Below are 19,456 nucleotides of genomic sequence, written 5' to 3' on the forward strand. Positions count from 1 at the left end.
GTACGGTACTGGCACAAAAGCAGACACATAGATCAATGGAACACAATAGATAACCCAAAAATGGACCCCCAAATGTATGGCCGCCTAATCTTCAACAAAGCAGGAGAGAATATCCAATGGAAAAAAAGACAAAATCTTCAGTAAATGGTGTTGGGAAATTAGACAGTGACAGGCAGAAGAATAAAACTGGACCACTTTCTTACACTGTCACAACAATAAATTCAAAATGATTGAAAGGCATAAATGTAAAACAAGAAACCATCAAAATCCTTCAAGGTAAAACAGGCAACAACCTCTTTGACCCCAGCTACAGCAACTTCTTTCTGACATGTCTCCAGAGGCCTGGGAAACAAAAACAAAAATGAACTATTGGGGCCTCATCAAGACCTCATCCTTCTGCACAGCAAAGGAAACAATCAACAAAACTAAAAGGCAACCAGTGGAATGGGAGAAGGCATTTGCAAATGGCATGTTGGATAAAGGTTTAGTATCCAAAATCTATAAAGAACTTATCAAATTCAACACCCCCCCCCAAAAAAAAATTCCAGAGAACAAATGGGCAAAAGGCATGAATAGATACTTTTCCAAAGAGGACATCCAGGCAGCGAACAGATACCTGAAAAGATGTTCAACATCACTCATCATCGGGGAAATATATATCAAAACCACAAGGAGATACCACCTCACACCTATAAAAATGGCTAAAATGAACAGCACAGGAAACAACAGGTGTTGGTGAGGATGCAGAGAAAAGGGAACCCTCTTGCACTGTAGGTGGGAATGAAAACTGGTGAAGCCACTCTGGAGAACAGTATGGAGATTCCTCAACAATTTCACTACTAGGTATTTATCCAGATTAAATACCCAGATTTATCCAGAGGATACGAAAACGATGATTTGAAGGGGCACATGTACCCCAATGTTTATAGCACAACTATCAATAATAGCCAAATTATGGAAAGAGCCCAAACGTCCATTTATTGGTGAATGAATAAAGAAGATGTAGTATATCATCTATATCTATATCTGTATCTATATCTATATCCTTAGCTGTATCTGTCTATATCTGTCCATACACATGCACAATGGAATATTACTCGGCAGTGGAAGGAATGAAATCCTCCCATTTGCAACAGTGTGGCTGGAACCAGAGTGTATGATGCTAAGTGAAACAGAGAAACAAAAATATATTATTTCACTGATATGTGGAATTTAAGAAACATAACAAATGAACATAGGGTGAAGGAAGGAAAATAAGAAAAATCAGGGATGCAAACCATGAGAGACTCTTAAATACAGAGAACAAACTGAGGTTTGCTGGAGGGGAGGTGGGTAAGGGTATGGGCCAAATGGGTGATTGGGAATTAAGAAGGCCACTTGTTGAAATGAGCACTGAGTGTTAGTACATAACTTTTGAATTACTAAAGTCTCCTGAAACCATTATACTATATATTAACTAATTTGTTTTTAAATTTTAAAAAGTCTTTGAAACTCTCAAACAAGTAAAATTAATGAGTAATAGAATAAAATTAATGGTTTGATTAATGTTAAAACATCTAGTGCATTTCCTTGGGAGGATTTAGAATAATACAAAGCCCTCCATTCCTTTTTAAGAAATTCTAGTTACATAAATGATTGAAAATTCAGGAAGTTCTAAAACTTCAAACTTATGTTTAAAAAAAAATTACAGACCATCTTAGAAATATAGATGTTTAGGCTGCCTCCCTCCCCTCAAACCTACTGAATCAAAATCCTCTGGATGGACCTGTGTTTGTATATGCTAATAGATTTCAAGTGTTATCAATGTGCATTCTTTATCAATCACTACTGTCAAAGTTCATTCTTTACATTGCACAGATTAGAAACTGAGGTTCAGAGGGATTAAGTATACTATTCAGAATCATACAACTAGTAAATGACAAGATGGGATTTGAATTGTTATTTTCCATTTCAGTGTTCTTGGCAGTACCTGACAGCTGCCTCTGAGGGGCTTGACCTCTGGAGGCCTCAAGAAGAACTAGCAAGTCAAAGCCAATTGCAGAATAGATGCCTGATCCAAAATTTTAAAAGGCAGTGGCAATGATGGAAGAAATCATAGAGGAGAGATTATTCTAAAAAGATCAAACACCCATCGACAAAATTAGTAAGATATAGATAGATAGATATAGATATAGATATATAGATATATATGAGATTAATGGATTATCTCATTGAATGAAATTTTTGAGCATTTATTATGTACTAATTACTGAGAACAGGAAAAAAGGAGAATACATATAATGAAGCCTAGGCTTTACTTTTTGGTGTTTAACATTTTTTAAAGTATCTTTGACTAGAAGAGTGAAGGTTCATAGATCAATAATGTTAAATTTGCCTTGAAGCCTCTCTTTTGCATTAGTAACGCTATACAGATGATTAACCTGCTGCCCTATTTTTCTGGAAACTACCACTGAGTGTTTTAAGAAGCAGTAATTTCTGTTTTCTATAACTATATGGAGAAATGCCAGCACACATGAGCTGATCCATGTGAAGGCTTGTGAGACACAGTAGAACCGCAGGGTCCAGCTCCTTAACAAGCCACCTACTAATGGTTGCAACAATCCCTATTATGCCTCTAATGCATGTGTTTACAGGAGAGACACTGAACAAAAATCAATAAAGTTATTATAACTGAGATTTTGGCATCAACTTCTATTTGGAACTTCAGTTTGTTTTTTAAACTGAACTAGAGGGGCACCTGGGTATCTCAGTTGTTGGGCATCTGAATTTGGCTCAGGTCATGATCTCATGGTTTTTGAGTCTGAGTCTGCATAGGGTAAGTTTAAGCCCCACTTCAGGTGAGCTTGTGTCCCTCTTTGGGTGAGCCTTACTTCTCTCTGTCTCTCTGTTTCTGTCACTGTCTCTGTCTCTGTCGCTCACTCTCTCCCTCTCTCCCACTCTCTTCTCCTCTCTCTCACTCTCTCCATCTCTTACTCTCTCCCTCCCTCTCTCTCTGCCCTTTCTGGGATTCTCTCTCTCTCTGCACCTTACTTACTTGTGTCTTCTCTAAACAAACAAGCAAGCAAGCAAACAAACAAACAAACAAACTGAACTAGACTTTGTAGTCTTTGAACCTGAAACAAATACAGAAGAAATTCTATTTTTGTTTTTTTATCCCCTCCACATGTCCTTACTCTTAAACTTTGATCCATGTGATTCATGCATGAATTCTTATAGCTTTCATTGCAAGAGTCAAACAAACAAACAAAACACCATAAAATCAAGTAAACCCAGGAAAAAGAGAGAGTTTGTCTTCCTGATGCTTAGAAGAACTATTCTAATTCCCTATTTGGTCAACCAAGGGAAGAGATTTCCCACAGTTTGGGAATATTCCTGGCCTTTATTGCACATGTAAATGGGAGCAACTAGACAAAAGCCTAACTTGTGATTAGCATGCCAGTTTCTCCATTCCCTGTCAGCATGGCCTATATAAGTTTTTTTCTTAGTGCAGGTTATAAAATTTAACTGAGACTGTATATCTAGTAAATGCAGGATCAGAATTTAAATCCAAACTTAGGAATATCTCCCTTTAAAGCGAATGTGCTTTCTAGTTCACCACATTCACTGTCCCTATGAAAGAAATCTAATTTTCCTATCATATGGGTCTCTCAGCTATGCCTCACTTTACTTCCATTATCATCTTGCTACACCCCTTGGTACTTAAGAAAAAACTAATGGGTCTTTGGAGATCAATTTACAGAATTTAGGTTAGGTGGTATGGTTAGAGAATCAGATGTTCCTAAATTTTCTTCCAATAGGACTAGAATGGATGATTATTACAGTAGATTTATTTGTCTCAAAGAACTACATTTGTCTGTGCAGCTACAGCAGGATGTTGGTATTCTTGAATTTAACATTTACAATGTCTGTTATTCATAAGAAAACCTAATACCCTGTGCCATGTAGTAGTTTATTGCTTTACTTATCCACAAATAGGAATCTCCAATCTAGAGACATACAGGAACACCTCCTTTGGCCAATTGTCAAGGATGTACATGGCAACATTCTTTCCTCCACTTGTAATTATTTATGCATTTGAGAAGAAAATTTTGGAATTCAAAGGTTTTCAAGTTTATGGGAATCCCCTAGTGTGTGGATGTGTCACTCTCAAATGTCAAAGGTCTCTTGATATGCCTCTGCACTGTCATTCTCTCAGGACTATATAGCCATTTCCTTTGCATTTCTCAACAGAGCATACCTGAGGCTTATGTCTCTTATCAATAGAAATAACCCTACATATTCTATTGTAATATAATGGTCATTCTATTTGAATGACATGCCTTGAAAAAGCCAGACTATGATTTAAAGCTAACACACACATCCCTTCCATTCTTATAACAATTTGCTATTCATAAAATTACTTTTACTTTCACGTATATCACATTTGATCCTTGTAGTCACACCTGGAGGTCGAATAGCAAGTATTATTTGCTCTGGTTTATGAATGAGGAATATGTTGTGCAGGGCACTTAAGGGTCTTTTCCAAACTCTTGCATTTAGGCACTGATACAGATGGGACTTAAATCCAGGCTTCTTAACTCTCAGAACCTACTCATTCCATTGTATCATGATACCCTTTGGCTAATCCATGAGCAGTAGTTCTTATCATCAGTTATAATAGAAAGAATAGCATCAATTCATTTATGAAATATTTACTGAGCGCCTGCCGTATTCTGGACAGTGTAGTTGGTACTGAGGATTTGAGGTGAATAAAATATGAATCTTGTCCTTGAGAAACACATAATTTGCTATGGGAGATAAATAAATAATTTGATAACTGTTTTGCAGGTAAATGTTACAGACATTTAAAAATGGTGCTGTATTACCATCAAATATTACATAACTCTCCCTGGGATGATCAGAAAAGAATTTGATATAACATAATTTCCTTGTGTCTGGAGGTTTACATAGTTTGGAGAAGCACTAGTGTTTTGGCTTAGGAGTCCTAAAAAGGAACCATACTAAAATGGGAATCAGGAGTTATTTTAAAGAACTAACTTACAGAGTGGCTGTGGCAATTTTTTCTCCTTTTGGGCCTCCATTTCTTCCACTGTGAAATGAAAGTGTTGAGCTAAATGATAGGTAAGTTCGTTTCCAGCCCTGAGGTTTGTTTGTTTTTGTTTGTTTGTTTATTTTACTCTTCTCACATATGTGCAAAAACTCCCTGTAGTGCTGTTTTCAGAAATTGCTACTAAGATTTTTTTTTCCAGTTAGAAACTCATTCATGATGTCAGTTTCTCTTCTCTCTGGAAGCTGGTTCTAACTTACATTGTCTATAGGCCCACAGAGTCTGATGTTTGCCAGGAAGTCTGGGACCAAAGCCCAGACTGTTTCAGTTGGGATTACTGATATGTGCCTCACTGCATTATCCAGTATTTGGTTTGAGCTGGGCACTTTCTAAACTATTCATGCCATTCTCATTTATGTGAGTAAAGGATAAGAAAATGTGGATTGAGAAATATCTCAGCCTCTGTTATCATGGAACTGCTGTGATTGTAGGTACCCAGGAAAGCCAGCATTGCTCCCAAATGCGCCAAGACAGGTAGTTATATAAGTTCACATGCAAAGTTAGGCTGAAATCATATCTGCTTTCCATTACAGGTACAGTATGTTATATTTTAAGCTTAGAATACCTTTATGGTACACATTTCTACTTCTTTGTATTATTTATTTCATTGTATATTTGTCCATATCATCCATAACTTCACTGCCCTAAAATAAATAGGAGTAATAACTTGATGCATATGCTTTAAAACTTTTCCACATCCATACATATGAGTATCATAATATATAACATATATAATATGTATGTAATTCTCTTTAACTAGAGTTTCATATACAAATGGTAGCCATACTTGTAGTGAGCATAGTATAACATAGAGATGTTGAATCACTATGTTGTACACCAGGAACTAATGTAACATTGTGTCAAATATACTTCAATAAGTAAATATTCACACATTCATAGAGACTTTTACAAAAATGAGATGACACTACATATACTGCTTTGTAGTCCCTAATTTAATTATTGCTGATACATTTCCATGTTAAATGATTAGCTTTAAATATTTATTTTTATCTTCATAAGTTATTTAGGAAATCACTAATAAAAATTTAGGTTGAATATGATTATTACTATTATAAACAGAAATATAATGGAAACTCGTATATGAAAAGATGTGGACAATTTTAAAACCATTATTTGAAAGCAAACTTCCTGAATGAAAGGACATGTACTTTTTAGAATTCTTGATTCATGTTACCAATTTTCTGTCAAAGAAGGACCTGTGGGTTCCTGTTTTTCACATTTTTGTCAACATTGGCTACTAAGCAGTGATTAACTTTAGAAGTACTTAATTTTTTTTTTTACTTTATATCCTTCTAATTTAGTGCACTTGCAGAGCAATCTTATAATAAGTGCCAAGGTTGCATGTGTGACTCCCGAATCTTCTCTGGTTTTTCATATAGAATAGGTTCCACAATTGTATTTTTACCAGGATCTTCTAAGATTAATAAAGAGCACAGAAACACAACTTTGACTCAAAAGCCAGGATTGTAAATCCCAACTCTCTCCCCCAAATCCCTACCTGTAAAGCAATAACTATGAATAAAATGATAACTGCTTTTTACCAAAGCATATGCTTCTTCAAAGTCTTCTAGATTTATTTTCTCATTTATTTTCCATACCAATGTTGTTAGAAGTGTAGGGGAAAAAAACCCATGGCATTTGAATATTGAAAGTTCACTTTTTAAAAATAGAGAATTATGAATTTAATGATTTAAGATGGAAGATTGTGGTTCTCTGCCCTTCCAGAACAACCACTCCCACAATAACAAATTTTTCATTTAAGACTATTATTTGAATGAGCTGTATTTTGAAATTTCCTTGGTTTAATTTACTATTCATTCATTCCACAGAACTATTTTCTATGTAATATACTGAACTTAGGGCCAAGAATACCTAGCCCCAAATACAGTGCCTTGCACATAAAAAAATGTGCAACAAGTTTTTGGAATGAGTGGATGAGAGATTAATAAGACAAGTACCTGACCTCAAGGGATTTTTTAGAAAAATGGAGAGGACAGGAGAAAGAAAGCTAACTAAATGTTGTTGTCATATTCAATGATAAGACTGAAAACAGAGTTGAATGCCACCTAACACTGATGTAGGTGGAAGGAAAGCATTTAGTGTCAGAAAAAATTTCTGTCAGAAATTGATACTTGTCTTGGGGACTTAAATACCAAATAGAAGTTAGTTGTTTGCTGAGTGAGAGGAAAGAGCATATGGGAAAGGAAACGGGATTGTAGTAGGTGAGAGGAATGCACAAGATTTTTACAAGTATTACAAAATGCATATAAGAGAAAGTGACAACAAAGTATTTTATCATACATTGAAATATTTTAAGGTTTGTTATTTTCTATGCTTATGTCATATCTCTCCAATGAAATTTAGAAAGGTGTGGTCAGAGAGAAAGCATGAGCATGATTGAGCATGAGCACGAGAATTCCTTAATGCTTGTGTTTAACAGCAATTCTTGAAACTATTTAAGTTCACAGAGTAAATTATATTTTCATAATCAAGATCGAATACAGCTGTCCTGACACCCATCTCAACCACAGTAGGATCCTATGTTGTGACAGGTAGGAGAATCCAGAAAATTTAGAACCTACTTTAAAAGAGGCTGTTATTAGTGTTGGGAAATTAGTGTTGCCCAATTTATTCAATTTATTTTTGTGGCTCACAGTTTTTTTGGTATGGTCTTAAGCAAATCTCAGAAGAATTTAATGATAAAACCCTCTGGGCTATTGCTGAGATTACTTAAGACATGCTTATTATATTTGGCATTTTTCAGGAACTAGTTCTTTGATTTAATTTTTTGATTAATAAAACTGACTTGATAATGAAACCCCCATCTTATTATGTTGAATACATATATTCTGTAGAGATGATGCCCAAGTCTACACAGTCATTGAAATTAATTTGTAATTTATTAATTTAATAACAAACATTTCTTGGTTGCCTGCCTGTGTACCAAGAAATACTCCAGATTCTAAGAGTGTAATAAAATGACTCTCCTTTCCAAATATATATATGTGTGTATACCTTCCTTCCACCTGTGTCATCAGAAAGAGAGATGAAGGTATCTGTTTATTCTGGATCTTTCCTGGAGACCAATATCATTTAATGACCCTCACAGAAGGTAACTTGTAGCAAAGAAGAAACACATATGACTCTAAGATCTCAAGAATACTGTTTTCCATGTACCAAGTTCCAGTTATGTTTTTAGGCTATGAATCAGGCATATATAATGCAGGACCCGTGGCAGATGTTGTTGATACCTCTTTTGTGACCTCTCATGCATAAATGGATATCAGTCATGAAAATATCCTGACACTTACATTCTTTATGATCTCTTACCTGATTTTTTATCATCACAAATTTCTACAGAAGTAACAAAATTGAATTGAAGCTATATGTGGTTTTCTGATCCAATTATCTGTCATTAGCATGAAGCAAATTCACAAAACAATATAATGAGTATCATATATGTCTTTTAGATTGTGTCTTCCATAAAATTTGGAAGACAATGGTACTTTTCACAAAAACTGAATTCAGTTATTTAGCATGTATTTATTAAACATCTTTTGTTCTAAGTGACCCAGTATAGTCCTAAAAATGATGGTAACTGCCCTAAAAAAAACCCTTAGAGTTTGTTGGTTATTTTGCATGAATGACTCTTAAGAAGTAAAACACATAGCAGCAAACCCAAATGCTGGAAACATTTTAAATACTGACCTTGCTTTGCTTTCATTAACTAACCACATGACTGATTCCTTGAACCACATTTTGTTCATGGATCTTGTCTTTCTCACCACTTATTTTTAATTATGCTGGAAATGCAACCAATCCTGAAGATCTGTAATAGTGTTTATGCTAGCAGTAATAGTACACTAAGCAATTTAATTATATCCTTCAGATGATTTTCTGGACCAATTAGTTGAACCCATTTTCTCTGACTAATTCATTGTAGTCCATTTCAAATTACTAATACATTTCATTAAATAAGTAACAATCCAGAAGACTGGCTAATTATTTTTTTATTTATTTTTTTTTTTACCAAGAAAGCTTCTGAAATGCCTCTCTCAGGCCCTTCTATTTAGTAGGGACATATATAACTATGAAATATTTTGTTTTCTCAAGCTAAAGACCCACTGTGGTAACCACATTGGTAATAAACCAAAATGGTTGATAACATAGACTGAATTCTAAGTCTTAGTTCACCACTTACTAGAGAGATTATTTTGGGCTAGTAACATAACCCCTGTAAGCTTTCATTTACTCATTTGTAAAATGAGGAATAATAATAGTATCCAATTGATAAGGTTGCTGTAGAGTAATATCCAGGCTAAGAATCTGTCACAGAGCCTTCCACAAAACAAGTATACAATACTGGAGTTACTGCTGATACTACTACTGCTACTACTAACACCACCACCACCACCACTATGACTACCATTGATTATTTCCAATGACTTCTCAGATGCCTTCAATCAATAATGTCATAAAATAAAACAATTCTTTATTTGCCTTTCCTATTATATAATCCATCCTAATAGACTATTCTATGTTCATGGTCAGCTCACTTTTCCTTCTTTTCCAGCTGCATTCTCCAGGTCAGTTCTTACCTCAGTTGTGTCCCTGAGGGAATCACAACACTGCTGCTTGAACTTGAGTAGCCACTGTTATATAATATGGGGGACATGGGCTGTGAGTCAAATTGGATCAGACTATGTCACTAACTGTCCACCCTGGCCAGGTCACTTCCTCCTCTCTGGCATACTCCTTTCTCTTGTGAAATAAAACTCACTCATTTCCAAATTGCCATAATCTCTCCTAAGAAATTCAATAGGTGGGAATTCTAATGCCTTTCATATTCCAGTCCTGTGGATCCTACAATCTTTCCATATGTCTAGCTCTGATTATTAAATACCTTTGCTTATTTTATTTTGAAATTCTTGTAAATTCTTGTAAATTCTACTCATTGCATTTTGGTCTTTGGTCATTATTTGGTTTTTGGTCATTCGAGTCACATAACCAAAATTCTTTCTCATGTAATGCACCTTGGAAGGTGGTAATTATGCCCTATCAGAGTCCTTTAGGTTTTACATCCATAGTTTTCTTAGGTACTTCTCATAGTAACTGGGCTCTAGACTCACAGATAGTATGGATCTTCATGCACTCCATCCAGGATGTATATCCATTAGGATACAAATGTAATTTTTGGCCTAATTCTTTATCCAAGTTGACAAGATAGTCACGGTGACCATATAAAGATAGAATGTGACCCCCTCATCCTAATATTCTCTCTTAATAGCATCATCATCTTCTTCATTGTTCAGGTTTGAAACTCTTCAATATTATATATATATATATATATATATATATATTCTATATATATACAGAGAGAGAATATATATCTAGAATATATCTAGAATATATAGAATATATATTTGAAACTCTTCAATATTATATATATGTATTCTATATATATACAGAGAGAGAATATATATCTAGACTATATAGAATATCTATATTATATATATATTCTATATATATATAAAATATATTCTAAGTAAGAATATACTATATATATATATAGCAAGACCTTGGATTGTAAGTAACTTGTTCTGTGAGTGTTCCACAAGATGAGCAAGCACTTCTAATAAATTTTAACTTGATAAATGAGCAATATCTTGCAATATGAGTAGTGCATGGTACGAAGTCACATGATCACAAGTTAGCCAATGGTTCTTGAAATTCACTTTGATATATGAGTGCTTTGAATGGCAAGCATGTTTCTGGAATGAACTCTCTCAAAAACCAAAGTTTTACTGTACTTTGTTTTGAAATTCTGTCAAGTTTATCTCCATGATGCTTCTCACATCCATTCCTATTAATACACTTTATTTCAAGTTTTTAATCTTAGATGCACTAGATTCTTGGTCACATTGCTTGTAATGTCTTCACTTTGGATCATCTTTGAAAGGGTTAGCAGAATATTTCTATTAAAATTCCATTCACCCAGAGTACCTGGGTAGCTCAGCTGGTTAAGCATCCAACTCTTGGTTTCAGCTCAGGTCATGATCTCATAGGTTTGTTGGTTTGAGGCTGACATAGGGCTCTGTGCTGACAGTGCAGAACCTGTTTGGAATTCTCTCTCTCTCTGCCCCTCCTCCCCAGACATGCATGTTCTCTCTCTCTCACTCTCTCTCTCAAAATAAATAAATAAACTTAAAATATATATATCATTCATTCAGAGGCCTGTGATCTTACCTCAACTCAATTCTCTAGACTCACTACACTATTCCAGATCTGCCAGAGAATTTTAAGCCATGGTAAATAATTTTGACTTAATAATGGCAAAAATTACCCTACAAAGAGTTTTACAGAATGGGATAAAGCAGCATTTATAAGAAAGGTTGTTTTAATTTCAGTGCAAAGAATGGCTTGAATGATGGTAAGATGAACCATTTGGGAGGTTGTTGCATTAATCATGATGAGAGATGCTGTTTCCCTAAAGGAGGGTAATACAGATGGGAATACATAAAAATGGGCATATTGCAGATATGTTGAGTATTCCAAACACCAAATTAATTATTTTTTCTCTGTCCTTCCCAATCTGTCCCTGATGCCTTCAGTTCCTTCCTTTTTACCTTATCACCTGAGTCTGTCCCTATTTCAGTGTGAGCAAACATGGTTGGCTCTCCTTGTTGGTTCGTCTGGGCTCTAAAAAATTGGATAATGATTATATAATAAAATAGAAAGAAATTCTATTCCTTACTTAGAAACACATTCTAATTTTTTCTTCATATTATGATGAGCACTTTGCTATTTTTATTTTTATTCTTTTTATTTTTTTAATGATTATTTATTTTGCGAGAGAGAGAGTGAGAGAGAGAGAGAGGGGGGAAGGGCAGAAAGAGAGAGAAGGTGAGGGAGAATCCCACGCAGGCTCCATGCTCAGCACAGAGCCCAAGGTGGGGCTCAGTCTCATGACTAAGAGATCATGACCTGAGCATATCAAGACTGGGACACGTCATAGAGTCATTCAAGTGCCCCTATTCTTTTTACTTTAATTCCAGTGTAGTTAACATACAGTGTTATATTAGTTTCAAGTATACAATATAGTGATTCAACAATTCCATACATCACCAAGTGTTCATAATGACAAGTGCACTCCTAGCACTTAACCCCCAACCCCTTTTTCACCCATTACTTCCCCCACTGCCCCTTTGGTAACCATCTGTATGGTAGGCATAGTTTTTTGGTTTTGTCTCTTTTCTTCCTTTGTTCATTTGTTTTGTTTTTTAAATTTCACATGAGTGAAATTAAATATTAGTATTTGTCTTTCTCTGACTGGCTTATTTAGCTCAGTATTACACTCTCTAGATCCATCCATGTTATGGCAAGATTCTATTCTTTTTTTTTTTTTTTTTTTTTTTTTTAATTTATTTATTTGAGAGAGGGAGACAACATAAACAGAGGAGGGACAGAAAGAGAGGGAGAGAAAAAATCCCAAGCAGGCTCCAGACTATTAGCACAGAGCCTGACATGGGGCTCAGTCCCATGAACCAAGAGATCATGACCTGAGCTGAAATCAGGAGTTGGACATTCAACCTCCTAAGCCACCCAAGTGCCCCTGGATTTCGTTCTTTTTTATGGCTAAGTACTATTCTATTGTATATACATACCATATCTTATTTATCTATTCATTTATTCCTGGGTGCTTGGGCTATTGTAAATAATGCTGCAGTAAACATAGGGGTAAGTGTATCCCTTTGAATTAGTGTCTTTGTATCTTTTGGGTAAATACCCACCAGTGTGATTAGTGGATTGTCGTGTAGTTCTATTTTTAATTTTTTGAGGAATCTGAATACCATTTTTGACAATGGCTATACCAGTTTACATTCCACCAATGGTGCTTTGGGGGTTCCTATTTCTCCATATCAATACTTGTTTGTTGGACACTTTGTAATTCTTAAGGATTTTTTAAAAATGCATACTCATATTCTTAAATCTATGAGAATTCTTAATTCTATGGGAATAGAGAATGGTATGACTTCCTGTAAGACCACTAAGAAAAAATTTTCAAGAAAATACTATTAAATGATATCATTTTCTGATCAAGATTATATCTTATATTTTTTTTTTTATCTTATATTTTTCTTACCTCTTCCAAAGCACAGGAGTATATTGAGTAGTCAGGTGATATGTGCTAAATACTGCTGATCAATTTGTAGGTAGAAATTCTACTCAGTACAAGAAGTCCTAGAAGTCCTGTCTTAAATACGTTTTACTTCTTGAATGAAGAATATTAATGGCAACTCCTAGAAGAGTAATTTCCCTGGCCACTACATTTGTTTAGTTTTTTTCTGTTTCAAGAGTTGGTATCCACTGTGCTAATTCTGACCTGTTAATAGACCAAATTAGAATAATGGAACAAATCTATCAAGTCACCTATGACTGATTTTTCCCAGATAAGATTCATACATGCATACTCATCTAAGCATGATGTGGGCTAGTCCTACAGCAAAAATATCTGAGATTTGTCTGGCCCCCACTAAGTTTACTATACTATTGATTTAATCATAGGACTCAACTCTTAATACCACCATAAGAATAAAAAAAAATCAGAGTATTGAAAATGACATTGGGTGCTGAGATGAAGCAGCCTGAATGCTCATAGTCTTATTTCTTGGACTCTACATTGTGTCTGACTTGCTCTCCTAACTTTCTTTTATTTCTACAGATGTCCTTCTGCCTAGCTTGCATGTCACCCTAGTTAGTATACCAATCAATCCCATCAAATCCATTTTACTCTTGTTTCAACTAAACTAAGACAGAATGCTACAATACTTGAATAGAAAATAAATGACATGAAAGCCTAGAGAAAAACAAATGAGTTTACAGAACACAGGCTAAATACTGATTAAACAAACAAAAACCAGCTATCCAACTAAAAAAACAAAACCTTCTGGCTAGAGGTTAAACATGAATTAACAAATTGCTCTTCTGAGTATGCCATAAAATTGTGAGCTTTTAAAATATTAATATAATGCCTTAACATAAGTTAAACCCTCTTTATTTAATAGTACCCCATATACTTCTGTATGTATTGTAATGTTGACCATTTAATATACATTTTGGTATTTTATAATTCTAAGTCATGCAATGTAGTAAACAAAACAAAACAAAAACCTCCAGGAGTCAAGTTATCTGTGGAATATCCATTTGCTGAGACTCTACTTTGTGACAGATTTGCATCTGTTACCTGTCTAATCAAGAGAGCTTGGAAGTTGGTATTGGTACCATGTCAACGTTAATGGCAACAGGTGTTTGTTGAAGTTTCCAGGATCTACATTCGAAATTGAAAATAGAGAGAAAATATGACAAAGTTGTTCATAAGCATCTTATTATGTTTACTCATATATAAATTTCAACTCACAAATCTTTCCTAAGATCTTCACCAACATATGACATTTTAGTGAAGCTTTCATAAGCACCGCAAACTCAGCTAGAATGAAACCAGATTATTATCTTACCATCTAGAGCTCCTCCTGCCTTCTTCTTCAGAAGTTTCAGTTCTGAAAAATGAGAGCCATTGTACAATCTTTTTTGAGACCTTAACCCTCAAGTCTAATTGATGACTAATGTCTTCAGTCAATTTCTCTGCATTCATGTTGCTACTGTTTTCAGACCTTCATTGTCTCTTGCCATTGCAATTGTCTTCTTTGTGGTCTTCCTGCATTCCCTCTACCATTCTTGCAATTCATCTTCCTCATTGCTGTCAGAGTGATCTTTCTAAAATTTAATTCTGCTGTTCTAATTTCCAGAGGCTGCCTGCCACATACAAGATAAAGTTCAAACTATCTGTCATTGCATTTCAAGCTCTTCATAGTCTCACTGTTGCCATCCTGTCTAAATCTACTTTTAGCTGTGTTCATTCTTGCTATTAAATGCTCCAGCCTCACCTTTACAAAGTAGATCAGGTTATTTCCTACCTCCAAATGATTACCTCTGTTGTCTAAAATGCTCTACCCCTTGACTTTATTCCTCATTTCCACTTTTCTCTCTTTTCTATCCTAAGCATCCTCTCCTCTTATATTATCCCAAGAGTCTGCCTATATGTCATATACATCTAGTCTCATATATTTGTTTTTAAAATGACTTATTATACTTTATTTTCTGGTGATATTTTAATGTTTTAAATCAGAAGAATGTTATGCTTCATCTGAATTTATAAATCTCATATGATAAGATTTTTTATGAGGCAAATATTTCTAGTCAAACTGGCTATTACATAATAATAAAATATAAATGGTTTCATGTGCAGCTTTTTTTATTTGTTCATTTTCTTCTTCAATAAAGATGAATAAGATGGAGATTAGGCATTCAAAGAGTTCAGTCTGATGGCAAAAACAGTCACATAAATTGGTAAGTACAGTGCACCGTGGTGGTGTATATGTGACAATAATATGACTCACATTTATAAGTAATTAATGAATGGGTAGATAGATAGGGAGATAAACAATGCAAAAATATCATGGAAGTGTCTGGAATAACACTTAGAACTTGCCTGGCACATAATAGACGGTCAATAAACAATTGTTGAATGAATTAAATTTAGACAAAAATTAATGATTTTAATAGAGTCAAAGAAGACTTTATTTAGTATTTGGTACCAACTAAACCTGGAAGAATATGTAAGGTTTATGTAGCAATAAGGAAAGGAAATATATTGTAGGCCAGAGGAATGGTATGTGCAAAGACATGAAGGAGCAAAAGAGCATTGTATATTGGGGAAGCAGTAAACACTTTAATATTGCTACAGCACAGAATTTGCTTAGGAAAAAGTAAAAGAAAAAAAATCTTTTGAACTGATGAATTTTTTAGCTTAATAGCTATCCTGTAGACTATGGAATAGCATTGGTATGTGGTTTAAACACTGATAAAGACCAGAAGGACTTAAGAGGTTTCTATTATTCCAAAAAATATGACTCATGATAAAATTTTTAGTTTTTAAAGATTCTCTTGTATATTACAAAAATCTTTTAAAAATGGTTAAATATGAACAATGTTTCTATTTATGACACAATATGAAAAGTTATTATATTTAGCAAATATCTCAACTGATAGGTAGGATTTACCTAAATAACTCATTTTTAAACTTCCACTTAGATAAGACCATTTCTTTTCTGTTTCTATGCTATTTAAATTGAATTTTGACTTCAAACCCTGACAGTTTATCTCATTACCCACAATTTCTTGTTGAGGAATCACCTTCCACTTCTTGGTTTGCCATTGTTTTGTCAATCACAGATTTGACTATTATAACTGGAAGTAATTTTAGCAATTATTTGCCCTGTATTCTTCATTATCCAGATATTGTAACTGAGAACCAGAGAGGGGAACAAACATTCCTAGGTTCACAGCTGGACGTGGTGCAGAACATGGTTCTACTTCTTGCTCCAGTATTGTTTCCTCTAATTATGTTATTGATCAAAGAAGACTGACTTTTCTTCCAAAATTACCCTCCTTATCAGTATACTCCCTAAGAGGCCAAGAAGAAGATGAATGCCCACAAAAATACCAATGGTTTATGGTAAAGGTGGCATAGAATCTCTATCTAAATACTAAATTTGGAAGTTTTCATCATTCCCTTAGGCTATTATACATTACATTGGCTCCAAAAATTTATATCTAACCATATAAATCTCTCCTTGATGTATTTTCAGTATACCTTTCCATATACAATTTAATAGCTCCTTTTCCATTTTCCCTAGCAACTGACAGAATTTGAAACAACATACAATTGACCCTTGAACAACTTGGGGGTCAAGGTTGCTGACCTCCTACACAATTGAAAATCCATGTGTAACTTTTGACTCCCCCAAATTTAATTACTAATAGCCTATCATTGACTGAAGCCTCTTCTCTTTCTAACTCTTTAAACCATATACCAATGGCATTCCATAATCTACAGGATAGCTATTAAGCTAAACAGTTCACCAGTTCTAGAGATTTATTTTCTTCTACTTGACCCTATAGTAAATTCTGTATTGTAGCAATATTAAAGTGTTTGCTGCTTTCCCCAACACACAATGCACAGAAACAATTGATTAACACATGTTTTGTATGCTATATGTATTATATGCTGTATTGTTACAATAAAGAAAGCTAGAGAAAAGAAAATTTTATTAAGAAAATCATAAGGAATTAAATACATTTAGAGTACTGTACTGTATTTATATTTAAAAATCCACATATAAGCGGGGCATCTGGGTGGTTAAGTCGGTTAAGCATCTGACTTCAGCTCAGGTCATGATCTCACAGTTCGTGGGTTCCAGCCCCGCATCGGGCTCTGTGCTGACACCTAGCTCAGAGCCTGGAGCCTGTTTCAGATTCTGTATCTCTCTCTCTCTCTCTCTGACCCTCCTCTGCTCATGCTGTCTGTCTGTCTCTCTCTCAGAAATAAATAAAACATTAAAAAAAATTTTTTTTAATCCACATATAAGCAGACCTACATAGTTCATACCTGTGTTATTTGCTCAAGCGTCAACCGTAGTTGCTTTAAGCAGAACTGGAAGTTAAGAAGAACTTTTTTAACCTGTTCCCATCATATACACATTTTTTGAGAGCTCAAATAATTTTAATGTATTTTAAGTAATTTATTCTCACTATTTTTACAGACAAGTCTGACCATGTCTGTCTTTGTTCTCAAATGTAAAAGATGTCATATGAAACAGATTCTGGGAAACACAATATAAAACCATAATTTCAGAATATTTATAAATGGAATTACTGGATAAAATATGATTTATTTACTCATAAAAGTCCTTTCTGACACCTATGTATTTTACCTATGTGAGATCTCTGCTCTCTCTCCACTCTATTCTATTTTCTGTTTATTCTTAGGATCCTCCAATCTAAAATTCTTCATGTTTCCTTGTGGATAGTTTTACCCCATCTTTGATCTGCTTTGTTTCTCCTAAAAACTTTCTATCAGGTTTATTGTGTGATATCCAAAGGGCTCATTAAGTTTATTTTACAAAAGAAAGAAAAACATTTTTTTAAGTTTTTCTGGAGTCCACCATTTACGTATAATGGTGTATTCTGATATGAAAATAAGAAGAGTAAGGAAATGTTTCTTGCAAACCTACTGTAAGCCAGTAACACCAGAAAACAGGAAGTTATTCTCTCTTCACTTCCCAAATTCAAACCGTCAGCAACATCTGTTAATCTAGTTTTAAGGTGGAACTTAAATATATTTGCTTCTTACCATTGTTTCTGTTATCTTCCTAACCCAAACCATTGAATCACAGCTGGACTGTTTTGGGAGCCTTCTATTATTCTAGTTCCATTCTTACAACAGTCTCATTCACTCACCACACAGAATCCCAAAACTCTTTTTGAAATCTGTAAGAGGTTATGCCACTTTTTAAATCAAAGCCCTTTGACACCTTCCATAAATGCCTTGAATAAATCCCAGTGCTTTATGTATCCTGATGCCCTGCATGATGTGACCTCTACCAACAGCCTTATTCATTCCACCATCCTTCACAACATCTCCATTTCAATTGTTTTGGCATTTAAGAAAATGTCCAGTTCTTTTTTGCACTAGAAATTTATACTGCCTAATCCCTGATCTCAATACTACTGTTCTCTGCTCACCAGCTCTGTAAATTAGTGTTTCATTTTAGACATCAGGTCTCAGCAAAAATATCGTATCTTCCAAAAGGTCTTTCCTGACTGCCCTAATTAAAACACACACACACACACACACACACACACACACACACACACACACACACACTATATTATTAAGAGCTGTTTTTTTTTCTTTATTATATATTAACTATAACCTTTAATTAATATGTTTTTATTTACTCTCTCGTATTTGTTAGTCTCTTTCATCCATACTTAATGGACATCTAAAACATTGTAAGGGCTTAGTATTTTCAACACATAATTTTAGTTTTGATTCATCCTACAAATATTTTGAGTGCCTCCTGCATGCCCACAACTGTTCTCAGGGTGAACAGCAATGAGCAAGACAAAGTCCCTGACTTCATGGAGCTTAAATTCTAATTTACAGCAAATGAAATGATTGGATAAAAATATGATTTATTTATTTGTAAAAGTCTTTTCCACCACTGCAGCTAATGGCAGGGGGGAGAGATAGTCAATAAACACAAAAAGTAAAGCACTGAATATAAGAGAAATGAAGCAAGGAAAGGATATTTGGAGAATGCATGTGAAAGTGATTTAAAATAAGGTGGTCCGGAATGACTTTACTGTGAAGGTAATATTTGAGAAGATTTAAAGGAGAGGAAGGATGGGGAGCCATGCTGGTAT

At 34.5% G+C, this 19,456-nt stretch overlaps 1 protein-coding gene across 3 annotated transcripts in view; it reads left to right on the forward strand.

Moving 5' to 3' along the window:
- Positions 1-19,456, forward strand: part of GRM5 (glutamate metabotropic receptor 5) — a 513,285-nt gene that overhangs the window by 230,617 nt on the left and 263,212 nt on the right. The gene's annotated exons all lie outside the window — the stretch shown is intronic.

The sequence above is a fragment of the Hyaena hyaena genome, unplaced genomic scaffold (genome assembly GCF_003009895.1).
Source record: "Hyaena hyaena isolate Hyena2069 unplaced genomic scaffold, ASM300989v1 scaffold_462, whole genome shotgun sequence".
NCBI classification, from domain to species: Eukaryota; Metazoa; Chordata; class Mammalia; order Carnivora; family Hyaenidae; genus Hyaena; species Hyaena hyaena.